The following is a 20,000-nucleotide window of genomic DNA, read 5'->3' on the forward strand; positions in this document are numbered from 1 at the left end:
CTCAGAACACCAACAGGCAGCACGAAGAAGTAGCACGAAGAGCAAGGCATATGTGTTGTGGACGATGCTGTCAGGAACGTCAGATAACCTCTCCGGTTGGTATCACCGATGGATCCCTCTTCCCTCACTAGATCCTCGGTGCGAGTTCGATGAGCATCCAGCAAGCACCACCACCACCACCACCACCGTGAAAACCGTAGCTGAGTGGATCATCTACTGCCGGTTTCCCCCTTTCCGCTACGGAAGAGCTGCTGCACGAAGCTTCACGAGAAAATTGATTTATTCATTCAATTATCGTTAGGTGCGCTTTTGGAGCACGTGAGCAACACGACCGTGGCTCGCATATGTGTATCGTGTGCAGAGTGCAATCTTCCATCAGGAGCTGCCTACAAGTGCGAAAGTCCCTCATCCCTCCCGGGCCAGTCGATCGATTCACTCGATAGCGTCAGCTTGAATGGCGTTTCTTGGTTCCGCACCACTCCATGCCAAGGAGAGCAAGGAGGACAATCAGGTCGGGAGGATCACTCCCTCCCTCTCTCTCTCTTGCTCTCTCGTTCTCTCACTCTGCGGCGGCAGCTACCTCCAGCAAGATATTGGAAAGCAACGTGGCCGTTTGGAGTGAAAAGATGGGAAGTGATAGCACAAGAAAAATGATAATATGACGGCGATATTTTCCGAAAATGGCTTCCGTTCGCTAATGGTGCAGAGAGGAAGAATAAGAAACCGAGCGGAAAAGCCATTTGCTGCGGCCCCGTACAAACCACCCGTAACGGCTCATCCAGCGCGGGTAGAACGGGATCCAGAGGCGGAAGGAGGGAGGCTAGGTGATGCTGCAAATGCCGGGGGCAGGTTAAACCTCTCTGTTCGTTAAGAATTCTATACATCGCCGGCAATCTCCATGAAGCATCTTGCGTGTAAGAAAGGATACCAAGCGAAACACACAGGACGGCTGCTTGGGGTGGGTGTGCGGTCATGGATCACAGGTGGTTATGGTGGTGGGGATGGACGATATCGATACCATCTACCTCTGCACCTACGCGCTCCGCGAGCTGACGTGATCGTAATGGATCGTGAGGTTGAAAATGTGTCACTCTCTCTGAGCGACACTGGTTACGGTGGCGTCGTGATAAACGCAAGCTTATGTCATTAAAGCGACACGAGGAAGCTGATTGAAAGTTGGGTTGAGTGCTTCTTTAGCGGGAAAAGGGGTATAGTGTAGTACAAGCAGCTGACGCTTCACATCATACGTTCAAGTGGGTTAATGTTTAATCATCTACTGAAAACCTGTTAAATGTTTAAACTTCACATTCAATCGGACATTATTGCAAAGTTTCTCTTCATTTACGGCACCTTGGCACTAGAAAGAGAAGAAATTCCATTGTGCAAAATGAATTGTTTGAGATAGTAAAAAGAAATCCATTTCGAAACATTTTTCAATTTATCACTTCTAACAGGCAATTCATTTTCTACCATTTCACCGCCACCGAGCGGACTTACTTCAATATCTTCGTTCACAAATGGAGGCGCCAGGTGACTCACGAACGAAAGCACCCGGAGGTTCACTGTTAGCTCGAATTTCCGGGCTGCAGTTATGCAGTTCAAACACAATACACTGTACCTCTACCGCCCTTTTATGTGGTCCCCCTCTTCTGTTACCAGCGGGCTTCCCCGGGATCACACGTCGATGTCTGCTCGCAACACAAAAGACACAAAACACCACGACGCACGTGGTCGGGATGGCGGTTAGAGAGTTTTTGTTTCAAGATGGTGGATCTACTCCACACCATTCTCACCAGGTTGCCGTTCCTTTTTAACGAGCATGATTGGAAATAAAGTGGAACATTTTACTTGCTCAACGGCGACTGCTCTGGTACACCACCATCGCCACCGTTTTGTATTCTTCGGAGAGCAGCATTAAGGCGAAAAGAGACCGAACCATTTCGGTAGAAGCTTACCAGGTGTGCAACTGTTCGCTACAAACTTACTTGTAGCGTTCTTCCGTGTGGTTTTTACTGCTGCCACTGCTGCTGCTAGTGCTGCTACTACTACCAAAAGACTGTTTCGTTGCAGCATTTGCGGGTATCTCTGCAGAAGGTATGGGAAGAAAATGAGAAAATTCCTTCCCTTCCGGACTGGGTACGACATAAGGTTGTTACTTCCTGTGTTCCAATGATTTCCGCAGTTGCTCCTGCAACGGAGAAAACACAGACAGGCATAAAAGAAGCAGAAAGCAGTGAAAAGAGTGAAAGTTGTACCGGAACCACAAATGATGATGGCATATGGACTGGACTGGTGCATGGCCATCCGAACAACGAATGGTTCTTCTACCTCCGGGTCGCCGTTCGTTGGTGACTTCCTCGAAGTGTCGAACAATGTCTGCATTGTAAGAAACCCAAACATCTTCCCTTTTGACCCATCATCGGTAACACTGGTGACCGATGGTGATTTGAAATCCTGTTCGAGGAACAGTCCAGCACTCTGTGGTGTGGTGACCTGTAACCTTCTGATCAAGGGGCCATCGTGTGTTTCGTTTGACCACCACTATCAGCAGGGTGAATGGAATAGATGTGGGTTCTCGGAAGATGGTTCGAATTCGGAAAATGCAATAGACCGGTAGATGCTCATTGTTCAACATCTTGAGTTGCGGTTAGTTTCCGGGGCAGTGATCAAGAGATAGAGATGTACTAATTGGAATGGCTCAAGGAAGCATCTAGGTCTCCTCTAGTACTAGAACTTCAAGACGTGTTAATTGAGTGTCGGAGGAATTCCAGACCAACGACATTTGTCTTTTCGACCTTTCGTTTGCTAATTTGATTGTTGCAAAAATGATTACAAAGTATTGGAGTTTAACAACTCAAAATCTCAAACTCAAGGCCAACTGAGTGAAGGGAGGTTCACAAGCTGTGCAATGTCTTCCTTCACGATACCTTCTGCAATGTGCGTTCACTAGAACAGTGTCTGTGCCAGGAGCCGGCTAACGAGCCTCACCATTTCCGGCACATTGTGGCAGATTGGTTGTAACGGCACGGCCCAATATCTATCATCATTATTTCCCTTCCATTGACATGGTCTTTTGGCGCCCGAATTCGTTCGATCGTTAGTCTTTTGGCTTGCCATCGGATGGGTTCCGATGTGTATTCGCCATTCGCCATTCCTTCCATTCCGGTTCCGTTAGGACCAACGTCGAAAGGGTTCACGGAACCAGAAAATTCGTGCAGCTTGCACCACGCTTATCGGAATATGTTTTCACTGGTTTAGACCGCGTTTCAGGCGAGCCACCATTCACTCCGGGGTTCACATCGGCAGACTGTGTCGCGAGCAGCACGAGCGTGAATGGTCTACGCGCCATTTGGTTCGTTAGGTACCGTACCTGATGAAGTAGGTACACTCGTTGCTCTCCTTTGCTGGAAGGATGTTTCCGTTTTCGAACCCGAAATGATGCTGTGCTGTAGAAGAAGGTGGAAGAAATATTATAGCCGATTAGCGCGTTCTGGTAGTGACCTTCTTGGTCGCACGGAAATTGTAGTTTTCGATTTCCGGAAATTGTCATCAAGAGTTTTAAACAGGATCTCTTACTTGAAGGTACATGTACCAGCTTCCAGTGAGGTGAAGTAAATTTAGTTTCAACAAATGTGCCTTTCATGGCTATCACTTTTTGGTTTCGTTTCAGGTAGTTTTCAAATATGTTTGATGATCGATCGTAACAGACATTCAGACCATATTGCATTTCGTTAACAATGCATCTAACATACCATGAGCTATGTAGCATACCACTTAACATGTAGTAAGAGAATGTTACACAAATATCCCCAAACCAAACCAAGAGAACCATGTAAAGCTGTAGCAACAGGTGCCATCGAGCGAAAGGCTGCAGCTTCATCATTTTAAAGCAAAACAAACGATGAAACAACAGCAATTCCTGGCATTTCATACGACGCACTATGCTCTATGGAATGCAAATCCCACAGATTTGCGGTAGTAACAAAAACGTGCAGTGGAAAAAAATGCAGCACATGTCCTGTATCGACAGTTTTGACATTTTGCGTATTGCGCGATGTTACCATACCGTACGATTTTTTGCAGCTTTCACGTGCACGTTGTGTGTTTGATAAATTCCACGAACCCGCTTTCAAATACTCTGTTGTCAAGCCAAGCATGCATTTCGACGAAAAGCGGGTGCATGGCTATTTCAATCAATAGCCCTGCCAAGCAGCATCCGTTTCGATGAATTCCGTCCATTCGTGTATCCTCGCGGATGATCCACGAGCTGAAAATGATACTCAAGCATCCATTTTCGAACCATTTTAATTCCGAAACTTCTCAATTGAATCTCTGCAAAATGACGCAGTACTCATCAAATGTCAGTTTTGAGGTGAGCAAGTAAGCTTTCTATAAACCTCTGTTAGTTCATATGCGTCAGTTCCGGGAAGCTCTGTGGTACAACGTGATCTTATAGCAGTTTGAGCTACTATGAATACCCTGTCGAAAACGATCGCAGTTGGTTTTTGTGAACCACAAATTGGAAAACTTTCTCTGTTCGCTTCGCTGACCCTCGGGGCGCATGATAAACGTGTCCCCTCTTAGCTAGGTCCCCTTTGTTGTGGAAATGATTTTCATTAGGATGAATGATGGGTGTGTTGTTCGATGTTTTGGTCAGTTTTCGGAAACGTATTGTCTCCCCTCCTTGGAACGAGCTACTCGACACCATAGAAAACGTTTTTAATTTAATTCCCCAAAGGGTCAACCATGAATTTGAATTTATTACAGACCCGTGTAACTACGTGCATTGATTCGAGCAACCGAACCACCGAGCCGTTTAAGCACAGCCTCCTGGGAACGGTTAGTAAAAATCGTACAGCCTTCATTGTGTCGGAAAAGCCAAAGTTTTGCTCGTCTACTCTAGTAGCCACCGACCTTTGCCATTCCTGTATCTGCTACTCGATGGAATTGTTTTCATTTCCGGGATGACCAGCATGGGGCGAGATAATTAACAGCAAAAAAAAAATAGGAACGAATGAGACATTCCGGAAACTCGGGTGGAAAAAGTTGGTTGCTGTTTGAAAATTGAATTCATTTGCGAGTTGTTGTAGCCCTCCCTTCTGGTCGTATTCCTGGCTAGTCTGGCACCACCGATCTGTGCAGGGGTTAGATTGGGGCCACCGGTAGCTGCTGCTGTTGCTGCTATTTTATATGCAGTGCATCTCAGTGCAAAGGGCATCGGAATGCTCTTGCGGTTTCGGGAGGAATAATGAGACGGCATCGGGACGAACTTTTCAATTTATCTCTCGCCGTGCCTAATGTATCGTGAGATTCTCCCTGCCGAGCGGACACGGACAGAAATTGTCTCTAGCGGTGTCCAGCCGAAAGCAGCAGCAGCAGCAGCAGCACGAGTGCCAGGAGTTATGCTGATAATATTTCCTCGGCCAGCAGAAACGAAATCGGGAACCGCTCAGCAAACCAACAGCCGCCGCTATTAATTAAAGCTTCACCACTACTGTTGCTACTGCTGCCAGGCACGAAACCGTCCGCAGCTCGGTATCCTTCTAACGGGTTGACAACAACAACAACAACAACGGCAATCTAAAGGCGGCTCCGTCGTCCCTTCGCTACCTTCAGCCAACCGAGAAAGCTCGAAGGCAAAAGTTGGCTCCCTGCTGTTGCTGCTGGTGCTTCTGCGGGGTGCTGAAAAGTTTATTCAATCGACCTAACTTTCCTCTCCCGCCTCATCACCGGTACCGACGACCCGAGTACCGCTCGACGGCGTGAGCAGCATTTTGCTTTGATCCATCCTCCTCCTGCATTACCCGAGGTCCTGAGGACTGAGCCCTTGAGGACCGGAAATCAGCTGCCGAAGATCGGTTAGAGGCAACGGGTTCCGGGTTCCAGACCCCGGTTCCCGAATGTACATTCGTGTACGTTTGTGTGAGTTTGTGGGTTTCAGCAGCAACAGAGCACCCTCCGCAGCAAGTCCCCAGTCCCTGGGCCGCACATCCGATCCGAGGGGCTTTCAACTTCATTTAATGGAATAAAACATGAACCGCGCGTGGTTCGCGTAGCGTCCTTCCCCTGCTACATGCCAAACTCTAGGACTCGCAACGCCACAAGTCGACCACAAGTTCTTCCGGTCCGTTTGGTGCCGAGGAATGCCATTCCGTGTGTACGTGTGTGTGTGTGTGTGTGTGTCAACCGAGGTTTGAGGTTTTGGTGTTCCACAACTGTCGACGTCCTTTCAAGTGCACCTCATTGTCGCTGGCTGCTGGCGATTCAAGCTGGTGGCCGAACACCGTGTCCTCGAGTGGCAGAGAGGGGAGCGGGCTTTCGGGGAAGGTTCGGGAACTAGGTAGCGTTGCTTCCGATTATGCTGAATGAGCGGGTTTGTGGGGAGTGAGAGAGAGAATGCCACGCTGAACAGCACCGCTATACCAGGTTCCGCCATCTTGAGTTCATTGTGGAGCTTTGGTGGTGAATGAAGGACATTTGGTAACAAAGCTTTCTCTCTCTTTCTCTCTATCTCGAGTGTTTCGAGCCAGCCAGGCAGCCCAAATAAGAGGTCCTTGAAACAGACATCATGTAAGCGTTCCATTTGAGTTATAATTTTGATTAACATCCTCCCATGTGTTCGGTGTGGAGTGAAGATTTGCTCATGTTAAGCTTGGATTACATTAGCTTCATCGCGATTACACTCTTGCTTCCAAACACGGACCAACCCAGACAAAACTGTGATTTGGGTTCGCGAGGCTTGAGCAGAAGTTGAAGAACACACTAACGGTGCTCATCCCTGCTCGGGACGAAGATCGACACCGCGGAGGGCGGGCAAGTAAAATTTCATAAAATATTAACCTTTCTTAATAGCGTAGCCCAACCACCGTGGATCGTAATTTGTTTAGCCCCCGGCAGCACGACGCTTCTAATACTTTGAGTCCTTTAATGGTTTTGTGGCATTCGAAGGGATGGAAACATCTTCGTTCCTCGATCCAGCTCCCAGCAACCAGCTCGCGAATGTGATGTGGAGTAGGGGGGATATGTCTTGTAACCAGCAGGCCATGAGGTGCCAAGGGCTACTAGAGATGCTCTTTGTGCTCATTAAATATAGAGCGCATTCGCCAGGATCCCGGCTCAAACCGTGCTCGTGGTGAAACCATTCCTCTCACCGAGCAATGAAATTAGTGAATCAATTTGTGTCACCCTGAGGTTGATTGGTTAGACAGCAGGCTGTGCGCGCGTGGTGGTGGTGCTTTCAACAGCGGCTGCCAGGGAGTAAATTGAACAAATGACGGTATTCGTTTAATTTTGAGATCTCAACGAAGAAAGCCAACGCCATTTATCGTCTCTCTTCATTGTTGATTTCTTATCATCAAAGCGGGGCGCCTCTTCTTGTGTTTCATGATGGATCGCTGACACTGCTTGATTTTTTTTGTGGGTGGTTTTTGGAAGGTTTCCGCTGTTACGGATACCATTCATCCTAGTACCGACAGCCCGTGTTTGCGAGAAGGTTTGTTTAAACACGTGGTTCCTCCATCCAATCGGATCGGATTTCTCGTAATAATATTATCTTCAATATTTCGCTCGATGGTTCGTGGTATAAGATTTAAAAGAAATTTTCCATCTCCAAAAGCGAAGGGATTTTTCAACGAAATTTCTACTTCTTCGTATTCGCTTCAGTGGCATGCCTTTAATTCGATTCCCTTCATTAACGAGCTTCAGTAGCCGCGTTGAATTTGGCTGGGTAATTTACTTTCTTATTCCTTCATTTTGTTTGATTAAATGAATGAAGTCAATCAATGCTTTCTTACAGAACGGTCAATGGTGCAGAAACTGTCCTTGAAGCGACGAGTACCGCAATCAATAAAACCATTGGACCAGTCTCTCTTGACCTCACTTCCGTCTGTTCCGTTGTTCCTTCTTCACTCTCCCTTTCTCTTTGCAGGGCTGGATGGCAAATTATGTGGATTCATAATTCTTGATGCGAGCGGAGCTTAAATTCATTGCATGATTTCCCCTCTCGTCCACCGCATGTTTGCTCCATCGTGGTCGGTACACGAGCAGTGGTCGAGCAGCGAGCCGGTCGAGATGAGTGATGATGGTAAACCTCAGCCTGCACTACCAGGACTCCTCCGGTCTACCTCTCCGATAACGATTGGATGCTAAAAGCATCCAACAGTGGCTGAGCTTAACTGAGGATTCCTCCGTTCCATCCATCCATCCATCGAGAGCATCGTGCACGAGGTGGTTTATTGAAATTTATGATTTCTGTTTGTTTACCATCATTTAGTGCTACGGTTAGTATGCTCGGTAAATGTAAAAGCAGCCACTCTCACCGGGCACTTTCGGTGGAGCTTTGTTGTGTTTTATGTTTTGGAGACCATCGACGAGGGTCCTTCGTGCTTGCAATTGGATCTAAAAACTCAATTTCATGGAAATGTAAAGGACTGGGTAATGGAATGAAAACATAATCCAACCGGCTAGAGACAGTCAAACAGAGACGTTAAACTACATTAGCATTACTGTTAATGCGACATCGTTTGCGTTTTGCGAAACATGTTATTTTTACTTAAAAGTATGGTTCAGAAGTTGTTATTATCACTACAAACCTGCACATCATTTTCGGAATGGTTCTTGCAATTCCTCTACAACCAATAACTTGGAATCTTCTCGGCGGTTGGTAGAAATCCCTTTTCTTTTCCAGTTCATTGGTTTACTACCAACATACATTACGAGTATTAGAACGCACGTTACAGAACTATTTCTTATTGATTCTTATTGAAAGTATCGTCACGGTTTGAGCTGTTGAATCGAGTGCAAATGGTTGTGCGAATGACGTAAAACTTGGTCGATAGGTTGGTGTGTCTTTTGAAAAACAAGTTTTTGCAATCAACCTAATTGATGTTACGACCCAACTTAATGCATTGATACGGGCTTAGTGGTTCCGGTCGAACAGTTACAACGGTTCTCTGCTTGTTCGGTGGAAGAGGAGTGGATTTTCTAGTACTTTACCTCAAACCATCTGACTCTTTCCATGCATTTCTATGCAGAATGAATGGTGACCAGACATTTTCTATCTTGGATGGGAATAACTTGGAAATTTATCTGGGCAAAGGCCTTACCGTTGACCGTAGCATACATTACAGCAGTACTGCAATGCTACAATGCTTACGTCCATTAACACTATTTTTGGAAAAATGACAACAAACCTTCAATAGGAGGATTGAACAGAAATTGGTTGCTCAAACCCCGAAAATTTTGCCAACTAAAAATAGCTGTAAATAACCAACTAAAAAAAATGGTGTAACCATGTTCTTGATCGCGTTCGTGTCTATTGTAATTTATGATTTCGAAATCGACAATAAGGATTGCAGCAGCAAAAATACAACCGTACGAACAGTGGCGAGGCAGTCAAGTGGCCACGCTAATGAGCAACTGTGGTCGGGGCAAATAATGCCGTCTCTAATGCGCTTAAACTGGACTCGAAAGCTTAATCCGGTGAGCATCCTAGTTCTAGACCGTTCCGGGCAACCGTTGCGCAATGTTTCGACTACTTCCGCTGCTGCTGACGGCTTTTTACAGCATTACCGTCTGGTCGGTGCGCTGGTTCAGTTCGCTAATCCTTAACTTCCAACCGAATCCTATCCGGTTCGACAGTCGGACGACGACGACGTCGGGGTCTCGGACCCCGGCACTGTCCGCGGATCGCAAGTCGGACCCCCGTGTGCAACTTGACGGCGTGTCATAGCGACTGGTAATTGGCTTCTCGGTTGGCTCTCGGTTTCGGAAACTTTTGTTGCATGCCATGCCCCATGTCACCGAACACCGAACGGCTCACCAAGGTGACCGGTCCGCAAGTGAACGGAAGCTAATCCATTTGGCGCGAAGCGTACGGCCCCAGCCCTCCGAATCCCTTTCCATAACCATTGCGTACGATTGTGAACAACGGGAACACGGACTGGACTGACTGTTTGCGGGGTCCTGTTTCGTTAGCTAACTTACTGTTTTTTAAAGTACATTGGCTTAACTGCTACTGAATCGTGGTGTCCAATTTCCTCGGCAGGATTAGCGAGCGGATAGAAAAAGAGGATGACGCTGTCAGACGCTGATTGCGGTACGGACAGGGCTTTTGGGAATCCGTTTTTTGTTTTGTTCAGTAATGCTTTGTCTCCTGAAAATGAACTGATTTGCACATTATTGCAGAAAAGTATCTTTCATTTTTTTCATTTTTGTCACTAAATGCCAACACATTATTAATATAACTATAAGCCACTTTAAGAGTAGCACTATTTGGATTTCTTTTGAAACATATTTGCTCTTACTACTTTATTCCTTTTTGGCTCGTTTGCAACAATGTCCAAAGACCGCCAATCATGGCAAAGCTTCTCCCTTGAGCGAGGAATCGTGGCTTTTTTTGTAAACCTTCTGCGATGTGAAAGAATGAAAAGACACATTCTCTCATCCCTCTAAATAGTTTTGCACTTGTCACTTTGTAACGGCACAGTGATGGTGGTGGTGTTTTATTTTTCATTTTGTTACGGTATTACACATTCAACCAACCACCCAACCAGACAGACGTCTAGACACGTTGGGAGCGCTGTTCTCTTCGTTCGGCTTGAAGTTAACTTTCTTCGAAACGATTCGAGCTCGAGCGTACGGAGCGCGGTATATGCTCGTAAGGTTAAAGGCCCGGCCAACGGAAGCCAACACTCCTCCCGCTTACCCTCATTGCTCATTGGCTTCATCCGAGGACGATGATGGTCCACCGTGGCGCCGCCATCACCGCCGTTGGGTTTCGGGAAATGTGTGGGACACTCTTCGACCTTGCCACCATACGGATGGTGTGGTGATCGGTTGCAAAGTTCTGCGGGGATGGTGGCCATTTCGTTCTTTTCCTTCTCCTTCATCGCCATCGTCCTGCGCACTTAATCGTAAGGAAAAGGAAATGTTGATGCGTACTCTTGCTACCATAATGCTTCGTGGAATAACTTGAATGTCTCGTCTTTCGACCAAATGCTGTTTTTTGGCTGCTCAAAAAAAAGTCTTCGTTTTTATTCGTTTTAAACCATGCTAAGAAAACGAGAGACACGCTTGTATGGCGCAACGGTTCTGTGCCATTATGTGCGATTCGGAGTGGTGAATTCGTCCTTATTTTTTTGACTCCACATTGCCAATTATTAGCTTCCCTGCTTTTGTAAGTGAATTTACATCTTGTTTTCCAGTTCGTTGGTCGGTGTACACCCGTAACCTATCTGGTTTATTTATTACCACAAACCCTACTGCATGTTGCTCGTATATTTGGTTTCTTTTGGCTGTAATCATTTAATTATAGGATGATTTATAAAAATAGTAACCGTTTCATTTTTGCTCAAGATAGACGAGCATACTATTAGTGTTGGCGATAATATTTACCTATCATTTCAAAGGACGATGCACTGATCTCTCATTACGGTAACCATCGCGTTGTCATGTGCGATGTGATATTGAAGGAGATTGAAAATAGCCATTTCAGCTCATATTTGCTTTTTGCATCCATGCTGGCGTAAATTTCAATATTCACCCGTATGCAATTCGCGTTGATAAAAGAGAAGTTGTTTATTGATAGAGAAAAAATATTAATTTCCAGCGCGAATGATAGCTCATGGAATGCAATTTTGCTCACCAATCTGTCGTGCACCGAATGGTTAGAGGCCGGCTCATAAATCGCAACAAGCAACCAGAAGAGACCAATCGCTGCGGCGAAATATTAATTTGCATTATGCAGCATGAACATTCTCTGTCGTGATCAAACGACTGTTTCATCGATGGCATGCGGATGGTGAAAACGAATGAATTCCAATATTTAATGGTATATTTTGAGTTTAAAACACAGCACATTAGAGTATTGTCGCGATGGTTACTACGAATGAAGAAATCCAGTTTTGAATAAGCACTAGAGAGAAGTGCCTTCATAGGATTCAATGAAAGTGATCAATGATTGGTCAAATATCATTAGTAAGCTGCTTCACCGAAGATTCCATCGAAGCCTTAAAACGGATTTACGTAGCATTCGTTTCCATAGGCAGCGCACAATCTTTCGCGCTCCCTTTGAACCCCTGGTATGACCTGAGGTATGCGGTTCTCCAACGGATCGGGAAGATTGGCAGAAATGCTTTGTACTTTCCGTTCTGCACCCACCCGCCCATCCAACATACAGCTCAATTCCAAACCCAATCCCTGCGAGCTGCAAAAAAGGATTCGAAGGCCGCGAACAAACGAATGCCCTTCTTTCTATAGGCTTCACTGCTTTGTGGTTGATTGAATGCGCAGCGTAGGAATTTCGTCGGATTTTCTTCCATTTCTTTTTTCCGAATTTTCGGTCGAAATCCTACAAGTGATCCTTCGCCCGGTTTTTATGTTAGCCATACCATTGTGCTTTGAGATTTCGTTCGAACAATCTACCAACGTCACCTACGGAATGGTGTAAGTATCCCAAGTTTGTGATGTTATCCGGACGGATTGCAGGTTCCATTTCATGGCAGGCAAAGAACGGGAACGTAACCAACAAAACCCACGTTACACCAATCGCCGCTGCAACCCTTAAGTCAAGGCTCTCGATCCTCGCACTATGGCTGCTTCTGAGGCTGCGGCTGCGATATTGTAAAATATCGATTTCGAGGGAAGAAGACTCTTGTGCGGTAGGGAATTCAGTGATGCGAAACTAGACTTGCGTACCCTCAGGGTGGGCACCCGTTTGAAGCTTTAGTGGCGTTGGCCCGTATCACATAGTGGAATTTGATTTTGGCACGTGGCTTTGATGCTCTTGCAGCGCTCGCGTTCGCCTAGCACTGCAGGACCAGACGATACGCGTCGAACTCGCGTCCCTGGTGGTGTTTGCATGAAATAGTATCACCATCGCAGGTCTAGTATCCTCTACTACTGATACTCGAACGGAGGATGATATGAACATTCTTTCGTACAGTAAGATATGCTTTGATTTTGCGAATACGATACGATTTTTCCAACGATCATTCAACCTGTTGCATTTGGTATTAATGTTGTTTTCCTTTTCTCTTTTTTAGATCCTCATTGTTGGATGTTGCAAACACCTGCGATATGGTAAGATAATTTCAAGTACATAACTAATTATTTTTCAATTTAACGCTCTAGCAACCACATTGCTGACAAACACGTCAGCTACAGATGTTATCAGACACGCTGGAAGCCACCAGCAGCTTGCACAGAAATAACGATACCTCTAGAGCACTGTGCAATGTGCTTCCTTTAGCAGCATCATCTCTTGCCGCTCAATAAATCTCAGCATACAAACAGGGACCACCACTAGGGGTGTTCACTATGGCGGAGTGGCATATTTGCACATCGGATTGCTCGCTTAGATCGCTCCGGTCAGCTCATTGGAATGAATAAGTACCCGTGGTGCTTGCTGTAGAAGGTCGTGTCGTATTTGGTGCGCTACGACTGGTCCAACAATTACCAAGTAACTGTTTCGATTGGAGGGGACAGCACGAATAAGGATATTCACTTATAGATGCACATTATCATGCTGTTCACTTTCCTTCGCCGCAGTCTGGCTAGCCAGGTGCCAGGACGTCAACACGAGCCGGCAAGCCGGGAGCAGTCTCTTGGGACCGGGTGCGGTATGTTACTTAGTTCATAGTACGATGTCTACGACTATTCTCGGTTCCAGTTAGCAGCATCGTGTGCCGTGTGCTGCTTGCAATAGTTTGGCAAGCCACCATCAGACCGACAAGTTTGGTGTGTTGCAGTGTCAACCAGCAGTTTGAAGCAATTATGGTTCGTTGTAATTGCCCAGTTGTTGCATACTTCATGTTTTACGTCATCGCATTTGCTGGGATGCTTCCTTATTTAGTGAATTTTTATCAAGCTTCCAACGCCCTTGAGCAGCTCCCGTTAACGAACGATCAAATTTAGTGCCAGATTTAACCAACCACTCCTTAATTGGATCACTCACAAGTGAACTGATTCGAAGCAAAACGATGATCATCACGCTTCGCTTGTAAAATGGCCTCTCCTGGTTATCCCGCGCAACGCAACACACGCCATGGCGACATTCACGCAGGCCAACCACATTAACACCGAGGTGCCAATTGGGGAAAGGCATAGATTTAAGTGAACGAGGCCTACTACGCCCAAAATACATTCTAATCACCGGATTAGTAGCGAAACCATTTGGAACTACAAATAAGTCCAATCGTTCGTTCTGGGCGACCAGAAGGGCGGTGGCCAGTGGACCTTTTTGGGGTCGCTTCAGCACCGAAAATACTGGTGCTGTGCTGTGGGCTGGAGACAGATAATTAGAGAGCTTTTCCGCAAAATCTGAATCAGTTAACTAGAGAGGGACTAGCGAGAGGATACTTGAGAGGAAGGTTTGACCAGCACACACTCTCACAGTCCGTGCCCCACTCTGGTACTAATGGATGCGTGCGGTGGGAGTTAGCTTTCCCGTGGCCCCGTGGCTCGGTTGAAGCCGAAAATAATCCCATTAATTATGCAGTGTGTCTGTGTCTGGTCTGCGTTGCCGGAACCGGTAGTAGCGGCGGTGCTGTGTGTGTTACGTGCATTTCGGGATGGGTCTTTTCTAGGAGTTGCCTGCCACGCGAGGACCAACCACGTCACCAACGAGACCACAGCAGGCGTCCTAGAGCCGTTCGGTTATTTTCTTTTTTTATTTCGCTATCCCAACTCACACGCCGATGCCATCTGCTACTGGACCGCGAGTGTGTGTGTTCAGCGATTCGGACGTTTTGCTGTTTATTTAGAAATCGGTCCGCATGACCAAAGGACATGGGCCGGTTTGCGGTCCGACGTACGGAGTGACCTTTTCAGCGATCTCGCTCTGTCTCTCTCTCTCTCTTTTTCTTTCTCTCTCTCTCTCTCTCTCTCTCTCGCTCTGGTGTCCTCGCTGATCCGGTGTGCGGTGTGCGAATGTGTAATGCGATGTGTGTACTTCCGGTGCAAGTTGGGGTCCGGTGCTGTAATCATAAATCCCCGAATAAACATTAAATTTTTCATTCCACTGGTTACGCACACAGTGGTAACGCACGCACGGCGAGCTGGTGGCCTGGTGGAGCGACGACCGATGGTTGTCCGTGATGGTTCGGGTGTATCACTGACCCTCCGCACTCCACCCTTTAACTGCCATCTACCTCTGCGGAATAATGCGCATAAATGGTGGTTCTACTGTCAGTGAAACAAATCCCGTCATGCGCCGGCACGCCTCACGTGCTCTAGCGCCGCATATTTGTGTATTTACCTCGGTGAGAGCAAACCAAACACCGACCGTGCTTATTCATTCTTTAAGCATTTTTCATTTTCAAAAGCTTTCCGACCAGTGATCTACGTTGGTTTTTTTGTAGTTACAACTATGAACATAAGGGTGTATGGCTTATGTTTTTAGAACCCTGGAGGTGAAATCAAGCAAATTCTAGCACCCAGCGATGCATGTGTTCCATCGAAATGCTTGTGTTCCATCGAATGTTTGACTTTTGAGCGATTCAAACGGTGATTCAAAGGTCCTATAAACAGAATAGATAACGGGCATGTGAGAGCCCCTTTAAGCCATTGCCGTTGTAAGTTAAATAGCAAATTCTCGGAGCTCGCTATTATTAATAGGTAGCATGTTTTTGATATATTTTCCACTAGCAGTTTCAGTCTTTAAGCTTTATAATGGAGTATAATATAGCCAAAACTAGTTTATATCCTCAAAGGCTTAAAATGGAAACAAAATGAAGGAGACCATCGGTTAAGAATTATTAACGATACCTTTTATGAACCTAACGTTTTACGTGTTATCTCGCCACTATGTTATAAACAGAGTTTTCAGAATTCGGTTATTACCGAACTTGTCACTCACAACATAGTTTTTAGAGCGACTTATGTTTACTATAGAGACATCACTCACTGACCAAATAGCAATATTTGTTTCTTTGCTTTAGGAAAATTTTGAATACGAAAAGTTTTGTTTATAGAAGCATTCACATCTTAAACAAAAAGTATTTGTTGTTTATAACTGTGGTTCATTAGCTCATTTAATGTTGGGAATAAAGAGCCACTTTTCAACCAGTGGATCAATTGTTTGTGTTATGCTAAGCTGTAACTATAACAAAAAAAGCTCACCTTCAAACAACAGGCATTCCGGTCAACAGACGACAGCTTGCGCTGCATGTGTTATTAAGTCTTTGCATCTAGAGAAGATGAAATAGCTCATGGCAGCAGCGTGTGCCTAAGCGTGGAAAAAATAAATTGGAAAAAATGTAGCTTTTGTATCGTGGAAAATCATCGGTACGATTCCATTCGATTGTGCCAATTTAGGATCCCCACAGGGAACCAGCCGCAACCGAAACGAACGCTTTCCCGTATAGGCTTCGGTTACCACCGGCGTAAGCAAAAACCGCGGTGAATCTTCTCTCGCTTCATTCCAACACCAATGCGAGCTCCAGGGGATCGCGCGAGGCCCGGTGATACCGGTGCTTGATTGCACCGGAAGCATCTGGACAGCGCGAACACCGTGCAGCGAACAAAATGTTCGCTTCTTTTCACTCGAAATGTTATGATGTTAGCGAACCGGGCGGGAATGGGGGGGGGGGGGCTTTTTGTTCATCGCAGTCGGTTGGCGTCATCGTCGTCGTCGCTGTCGCCGTTGATTGCCCGTGGTGGGATCGTGAACACCGAGGGCGTCTCGTTGGTCACCTAAAACGCACCGAGAGTACCGAGGCAACCGTCAGAGGGTAGGGGACTACCCGTTGGTGCGTATGCTACAATCGTAACGGATTGTTCAAGCGCGCGTGCCCAAGAGTGTGTAGCGCATCAGAAAACATATTTTATTGTCAGCACCAGGCGCCTCCATGAGGCGCGTTTGCTATCGCGTAAAGGGGAAAATTCCATTTGAATTCCCACCGCTCTGCAGCAGCAGCAGCAGGTCAGCAGGTGTGGTGTGGTACCTTCGGAACCGGTCCAATGTTGGGAAAATGTCAGATTTCCCACGCGGTGGAATAGCACCAGCCACCACCAGCATGTATAGGGGTCGGCCATATTTAGAACCTGCCGAAGGCCAGTTCCGGTTGATGTAGGATTGTTTTTCCGTTGTCTCCAGTGTCGCGGTCGGCCCTTTTCATGCGCTCGTACACGTTGGGTATGAAGCTAATTTTGCACAGCCTACTTTTGCGATCATGATTTGTGCGCCAGGCCCCACAGGTCCAGGACATGAGATGGTGTAGCATAACTTCACGCGAGTTTACCAGGGTGGCAACGGTGGCCGCGCTGGTGTGGCGGAACGTGACGGCTGACAGGACGATTTATGTGTGTCTGTGTACGTGTGTGTGTGTGTGTTGTGTGCATGTGTATGACGAGCGTCCTGTTACGGTCGAGGTTTGCTTTGCGAAAGTAAATATTTGACATCACACGCACTGAAGCGTTTAGCATACTTCGTTCAGCGACATGCGAGGCAATAATCGGGAACGCCGGTAGGTGGTTGGTTGGTTTCCGGCTGGTCGGTTTCTGGTCCTCCCTTATGATGTCATGTAGTGTGTAGTCTGTGATGTGTGTGTGCGGATGTTAACTGATGAATTTTAGATCGGAAATCGCGTCTCATGTCCTCGTCATGTTTTGATGCTGGGTTGTGCGTCCACATGATACCCGGAGTATCCGGAGACGCTTCGGAGGACAGCGTCAGAGCTTTTCACTTTCATGTTTCATCGTTGTCCATTTGCTGTGTTGTTCCACGCCTCTTCGCCAACGCTTTTCGAGGCTGTGTGAGTGTCGATATCAGGTCGGGCACCCCTTCTAGCCAGCCTCCGATCATGGTGATGCGCTCTTTGTGTATCGGTTTGATGTGGTTGGTGCGAGAGATCACGAGGTAAATGAATGCGTACCGATGTTACTTCCGGGCGCATCCGATCCGTGGTGATTCGCTATCCGTCATCATAATCAAGGGTAATCGTGTGTACATTTCGTGTGTGTGTGTGTGTCATGTAACGTAAACAACTTTTCTTTGCGTTTTTGACAAGAACTCGAGGAAAACGTAAATGAGGAGGACGAAAGTTGTGCAAAAAGTGGTCAATCGGAGGATTTGCTTTCATACTTTCAAACTACAATTCCTTCGTACATTTTCAGTTTTTTATGTCCTACTCCTCGCAAATCGGTTGCCAATGAGGCGGATGTATTTGTTTATTATCACCGCAACGACCTGAAACTAATTCGCTGGACAGATTAAATGCTACAAAGTGTAGCCAATGTGCATAAGAAACACTCAGTGTTATTTTAAAGTAAGACATCAATTTTGTAAGAACTAATATTATCGGGTTGGCATTGTGGACATTAACATCGTGGACACACTTTTAATTCATCGTTGTTTAAAATTAAACTGCAAAGCTCCATATTGCTCTTTATTATTTTAATAAGTGGGATGTGTTTGATACATTTTTATGATGTTAGTGATTATACTTCGTTTGTCAGCACTGTGTGATGGATTTTTATCGAAAACGGTTGGTTTTCTAGAACCATTGTAATTATTTTCGAATTAATGTTGAGTGTAGATGCATTTTCTGAACTCCCCGAATTTCCGTCATATAGCCAATAGAACAGTAAGTTCATCAAAAAAGAAATAGTAAAATTTAAAAGGAAACAACTAAATGCAAGTGGAAAACGGACAAAATGAAAAAGAGGAATTCAAATCATGAACAGGAAGTATTTGTTGTGCAAAGATGCTATACTCCGAATTTGGCTTATTTTAATCATCTTATTGATGCTCATCTTATCTGTATGATAAGTTTAACTCAGTAAGTTAAACATAAGGTACGTCCGTCCTTATATATGTTTAAAAAAAAACTTGATAAGTTCATGTTTAATGTCGGCAGTCGCACCATCACGGAAAATTCTCCGAAGCCGGTTGTATGACCTCAAGGCAACCACAAACTTAATATCACTCACACAAAGCTCTCAACGTGTTAAGTGCCGAGCAACAACCTTCTAAGAGCACACTCTGCAGGACAAAACGTTCCTTGGCAAAACCGCAGTGTCACGCCGGGGTCCACGGCTAAAGAGATCAGAGATTAACATCAATCGCTGGAATCTGCACCGTCAACGAAAATACGCGGTACTTATGCGGACCATTCGTTATCGCTCGCCGCCACCACTTCGTCTGCTCCACTGAATACTCTCTCGCTACTGGAGCAGACAAAAAAAAAATCTCAGACAGCAGCTCCCACTTCCTGGTTGCACCTGGCGGCGACAATGGCGGCGGCCTTTTAGTTCTCGCGAGGGGTACACCGACCGATAGTGATAAAAATGAATTTCCAATAAAATAAAAATAAGCTTTCATTATGAATAAATAACGCGACGCGGGGGACCGCATTGAGCGTAAAAAGAGCCGCCTGATGCTGGCGCTGAGCCTGGCGCTCACGAGCGCGCCCTGGACGAAACAAAAACCCCGGACTACCAATCCAGCAAATGCGTCGGTACCATTGGGCGCTTTATGTGCCGGGGGTATTGCCCAGCTAGTGGAAAAGAAGTAATATAAGCAACAGAAGGAGAGAGCGAGAGCCCAAATATGGAGGGAATGAAGGCAAACCAAAAAAAATATAATAAATTCCCACTTGCCTCTGCGTGCCTATACTCGGTAGGAAAAAGCTGGAGGCTGACCGGCTCCGGGCTAGAGGGGTCCGCTTTTGTTGGGTCTGCTGTTTTGCATGCCCAGTTGAGCAGAGGCCCTCGGTACCGACGGGACTTCACTTAAAACCCATACAACTCGCTAATGCAGCCCCATTTGGTGTGTGTTTCGCGTTCCCACCATTCGTTGTGCAATTGAAAACGTATTGCTTCGCCGTGTATTCGATGCTTATGAGCCCCTGTGTGTGGTACAAACGTGCCACTAGCACCGGATAATGGACACACTCTCTCACACACGGCAATCGAATTGGCAATATTAAAAGCATCAAACGTGCGGCTCATAAAAAAGGAAAGCGCTCGCGCTCCGGCCAACGTTCTTTTTGGTGGTCACA

The 20,000-nt window shown here is 46.2% G+C and overlaps 1 protein-coding gene across 2 annotated transcripts in view; it reads left to right on the forward strand.

Moving 5' to 3' along the window:
• Window positions 1-20,000, forward strand: part of LOC125957705 (bifunctional heparan sulfate N-deacetylase/N-sulfotransferase) — a 145,077-nt gene that overhangs the window by 67,278 nt on the left and 57,799 nt on the right. Inside the window, exons 1-2 of one of the 2 annotated variants that reach the window (XM_049690575.1) lie at window positions 8,208-8,279; window positions 13,044-13,080. The gene's annotated coding sequence lies outside the window, so the exon portion shown is untranslated. Of the gene's footprint in view, window positions 1-8,207; window positions 8,280-13,043; window positions 13,081-20,000 lie in introns of those variants that run through there. The other variant, XM_049690574.1, reaches the window with a different exon arrangement.

The sequence above is a fragment of the Anopheles darlingi genome, chromosome 3 (assembly GCF_943734745.1).
Source record: "Anopheles darlingi chromosome 3, idAnoDarlMG_H_01, whole genome shotgun sequence".
Classification (NCBI taxonomy): domain Eukaryota; kingdom Metazoa; phylum Arthropoda; class Insecta; order Diptera; family Culicidae; genus Anopheles; species Anopheles darlingi.